A 5,280-nucleotide genomic window follows, 5' to 3' on the forward strand; every position below is an offset into this window, starting at 1 on the left:
TCCACCATCCCCAATAAACCATGTACCATTTCCATGATAATTCAATATCAAGAAAACTTCATATGATTTAGCACATCACATGCCATATCAATCAAAGTCAACCTTCTGGACGGACGTGTACTTCTTCGATTTATTATGAGAACGATTAAATATATTATCTGTTAATGTGAAAGATTGTAAAGTATTGTTCTGCTATTATCGGCAGCATGTGCCTCTGTAATACGAAATAGAATCTGTGCTTTATATGTACTACAAAATGTTAGTTGATAGAATTCAAAGTAGGAGCAAATCACGGCAACCAGTAATGAAACTTCATGTGGGGCTCCAACGCATTAATGAAGAAATTTGTGTGAAAATACAAGACTTGAGATTTGGGAAATGCTTGGACAAAGGGACACTTCTCGCGGCTGATTCGGTGTGGCCCTATAACGTAGTTTTCTTTTTCTTCCTTTGCTTTTGTCTTCAAATTCAATATAAAAATCATTATTTGCGTACTGATCTTGTTGAACTAACTCATTCTATAAATATCCTATTCAGTCTACTTGCTTCTTCATCATAGAAAAAATGGCTTGGTTTCTCTCTCTTTGCTTTGCAATCGTTTTCTCAGCTCTAAGCAATGGTGGCTCTGCTACCACTCGAGTTATTCATCCTCCTCGATATCTTGACAGTAAGCATTTGTCGGATCCTTAACTTTTGCTTGTTTATTTTCATTTTGTAGCACATAAAAAACCCTGTAACAAATTTGATTATGTCTTAATTTGCTAATTAAGCTACCGTTTGTACATGGAAGTAAAAATAATATGACATGTGTGCCGCTATTGAAAAATAAAAAAGAAAAAACAGCCAGATGGGTTGCTTATTTGGCTCCCTTACTTTGAGGATATTATGTTACATCAGTTTGAAAATAGTTATTTAGCTAACTATTATATTTAAGTGTGGGGTAACCCTCAACTCTTAAACTAATTTTTTAATATAAGTTAATGGGAATTCAATAATCTTATACTGAGTTTTTTTAATTGTTCGTGCGCTCGATGTGTCTTGCCATGCAATTTTAGCCATTTTAGTCAGATTAATGTTGTTCTTCTAATTCAAGAAAGAAACATCCATTATTTATGTGGTACAATCTTAATTTTTAAATAAAAACACACATAATATCAGTGACTTATTATTCCACCGAAGATATGTCTCTGATGTACATAAAATTTTGGTCTAATTAATGTGTATTTTTATCTGCAGCACTTCTGCCAAATGGAAACTTTGAACTCTCACCGAAAAAATCAAACCTCAATAAAACAGTGATAATCGGAAAGTATTCACTTCGCAAATGGGAAATCAGCGGCTTGGTGGAGTACATCTCAGGCGGGCCGCAGCCCGGCGGCTTCTATTTTGCCGTCCCTCGCGGTGTTCATGCAGTGAGGCTAGGCAATGAGGCTTCCATTTCTCAGAATGTGAGGGTGAAGCGAGGCTCAATCTACTCCCTCGCGTTTGGAACCACTAGGACTTGTGCTCAGGATGAAGTGCTTAGAGTCTCGGTTCCTGGTCAGTTGAGTGACCTTCCAATTCAGACACTATATAGTAGCAGTGGAGGTGACACTTATGCATGGGCTTTCAAGGCAACTTCTGATGTTGTCAAGGTGATGTTTCATAATCCAGGTATTCAGGAGGATCCCACTTGTGGGCATCTCTTGGACGCTGTTGCCATCAAATAGATGCTGCCTCTAAAATATACCAAAGGTGAGTTTCTGTATGAATTAGGATCGCTCATTGGCTACTTCTAAAAATTTTGTGTCACGTGTATATTGGTCTTAGTGCAAAGTATGATTTTGATTATTCTTATATTTCTTGGTCCTTTATTAATTCATTGGGTAATAATGATACTCTCCCGATTTAAACTTTCCTTAGCATTTTAATGTGCGCTATATACGTTAAAATTTATGTATGTTTATGTTTTATTCAATTATTTTTCCTTTTTTAAGTAACTATAACCAACCGCCAAATTGTATTTAATGTACTTTTACTTAAGGATACATGAATTTTTTTTTAGTTCTCTAAATTTTTAAAAATTTTCTGTTACATGCTCATTGGTTTAGTTTAAAGAATAATTGTAACTACTCTATACATATATTTTGTGTTCCTTTATTATTAGACAGTGGTCATCTCCGGATCTAAACACTCTTCAACATCTTAATGCAAATTATGTATTAAAACCTATGAATGCTCGTGTTCATTTAATTATTATTTTCTTTTTTCTTTTTAGTATAACCAATCAGTATTTGCTAAAAATAAAAACTTAAGATAGAGGATTTTTCAAATTAATCAATGTCTTAAAATATAAGAATACGATAAAGATGTGTTGATTTTTTTGGTGCTATAATTAAATTTTTTATGTGTGTGTGTTTGCAGCAAATTCATGTATACTAAAATATATGTGTCCATATGCAAGCGCAGGTAACCTAGTGAAAAACAGAGGCTTTGAAATTGGACCTCACACATTCAAAAACTTCTCAACTGGTGTCCTCCTGCCTCCTAAGTTACAAGATCTAATTTCACCACTCCCAGGATGGATCATCGAATCCCTGAAGCCTGTAAAATACATTGACAAGAAGCACTTCTTTGTCCCCTCAGGATTCTCAGCCATTGAGATTGTTGCAGGAAGAGAAAGTGCCATTGCACAAATCATCCGAACAATTCCTAACAAGTTTTACAAGCTTACATTCACCATTGGAGACGCCAAGAACGCTTGCCATGGCTTGATGGTTATCGTAGCATTCGCTGCCAATGAAACCATAAAAGCTCCTTATGATTCTGTTGGAAAAGGAGGATTTAAGAAAGCAAGTCTCATATTCCAGGCTATATCTTCCATGACAAGGATTACTTTTTATAGTGCATATTATCACACCAGGCTGCATGATTATTGGCATGTGTGCGGACCTGTTTTGGATGATGTTAGCGTCATCGCTCTTCGATAGATTATAATTTGTTTATTAATTTAATTTTCATTTCATATAATATTTTATGGCTTGGTTGAGTGGTCCTCAAACAGTTTTATTTGACTGGTCGTCCCGATTAAGTTTCTAGAAAAGATAGGTTATTAAAAAACTTGTTTTATAAAAATTAAAAGACCTAATGATTGAAAGCTCCGAAAACTTAGGACGTGGTGGAAACCCTATTTTCGGAGGGGTTTTTCCCCCACCGTTTAGGGAGGCGAGAACAACCAAGAAGGTGCGGTTTCGTGATGAGGAAGTAGCTGGAGATAACCCTCTGCAGGTTTCGTACAAAGAAACCCTTGTAAATTCCTCGCAGGCAGAGGAGAATGGGCTGGGAGGCAAAGCAGTTGACTGAGAGTTTGAGGAAGGGGATGTAATTGAGACCACTGATAGACCTATGCCCTCCATAACTTTCTCAGCTAGAGTACATGAAAAGTTAAGTGAACCGTGGAGAAATTATGTCGTGGTGAAACTACTTGGCCGCACAATAGGTTACAGGGCTCTATGTACAAGATTGAATGTCATGTGAACAACTACCATGAGTTTCTCAGTGATTGATTTAGAGAATAACTACTTTTTTATTCGCTTCCGCTCATCTAGTGATGTCGTTGATGCTCTAACTAAGGGACTTTGGCTCATCATGGGGCATTACTTAACAGTACAGCCATGGACACCCACTTTTGATTTCACCACACTGGCTATGGATCAAGTTACCGTATGGATTCGTTTACCTGGCCTTGCTGTCCATCTTTATAATCAAAAAATCCTACAGAAACTTGGACAGTTAGTGGGGACGGTGATTAAAATTAATGCGAGTACAACATCTTCTGTACGGGAACGTTTTGCTCGAATTGCAGTGACCATCTCTTTGGCCAAGCCTTTAGTGTCTCAGTTTGAGTTGGATGGGAATGTGCAGAAGGTGGAATATGAGGGGCTGCTAGTGATATGTTTTACATGTGGAATGTATGGACACAACAACAATATTTGCAAGGCAGCCGATACAGCAAATGATGCTGAAAAGGCTCCCCAGCCTGCTATGCAACGTCAGATAGTCCCCGCTCATCAGGATGGTGGTTGTCACGATGCTAATGTTAATATTATCGAACCCTTTGGCCCCTGGATGATTGTTACGAGAAAATGAAGGAAAACTAATAATGGCAAGGAGAATAGCAGTGAGCCAAATCAGAACCGTGAGCCTTTTGGGGCTAACACTACAAGGTTCCACATTCTAGCTCAGGTCCTAAAGGAGCGTGAGGATCCTGCCCCTGTAATGTTTCCAGACATCCCTTCCACTTTACGACAACAACCCTTGCCGATTATGAACCCTACTTTTACCACCCATAAAGATACCATAATAAGGACCTCAACAAGAAGCAAGGTCCATAATAAGGTTGTTGGTACAAAAAATCAGAATAGGAGACCACCAACCCCAATAAATCCAATCCAAAACCCTTTTCCCGTCGAGCGCTCTCAACATGAGGGAGAAGGAGCTGAACTTCCCATCCCATGCAAACCTTAATTCTAACCCTTTTGTTACTTCACCAATAGCACCTAGTAACCACCAAGTTTCCCATCTTGCTACCACCTTAGACCCAACGAGACATACTGTGGTCTTTTGCTCGCCACAAACCTCTCCCCCGGAGATTGTAAGAGATGAGGTCATGGAGTATAGAACTCGGCAGGAACCAAACCCTCAACATATGGCTGACCCGCCAGATGTTCATACCACACCATGTGTAAATGAAGTTGAGACTGCCCAAACACAACCTGTGCAACCCTTAAGTAGTGTTGAAGCGGCTGGAATGTCTGATGATAAAGACTCGATGGTCCAAGAAACGCTTATGGCGTCGATGGATGATATTAATGGTCAGTGATACTAAGGTTTCTGTCATCTTTTAATGTTAGTTTTTAAGATGTCAGTAAGCATAATGTGCTGGAACGTTCAAGGGGCGGCCTCGTCTAATTTTCATCACGCTTTTAGGACTATTGTTGACAATTATAAGCCTTCGCTGGTAGTTTTGATGGAACCTCGCATTAGTGGGAGTAAAGCCGATGAGTTTATTAAAAAAAGTGGTTTTGATAATTCACATCGTGTGGAGGCAGTGGGGTTCTCTGCAAGAATTTGGCTGCTTTGGTAGAATGTTATAGAGGTGGAGGTGTTGATAAACCACCGGCAATTTATTCACTTCCGGAGTTGCATGAATAAGGGTTTTGTGTCTTGGACAACGACTGTCTACGCTAGCCCAAATCTACTGCTGCGAAGACAGCTGTGGAATCATCTGGATAACCTTGC

The 5,280-nt window shown here is 38.8% G+C and overlaps 1 pseudogene; it reads left to right on the forward strand.

Moving 5' to 3' along the window:
- The first annotated feature begins 564 nt into the window (after positions 1-564).
- LOC18031203 lies at positions 565-2,969 on the forward strand (annotated as a pseudogene).
- Positions 2,970-5,280: the final 2,311 nt, after the last annotated feature.

This window comes from Citrus clementina, unplaced genomic scaffold (genome assembly GCF_000493195.1).
Source record: "Citrus clementina cultivar Clemenules unplaced genomic scaffold, Citrus_clementina_v1.0 scaffold_9, whole genome shotgun sequence".
Lineage (NCBI taxonomy): Eukaryota > Viridiplantae > Streptophyta > Magnoliopsida > Sapindales > Rutaceae > Citrus > Citrus x clementina.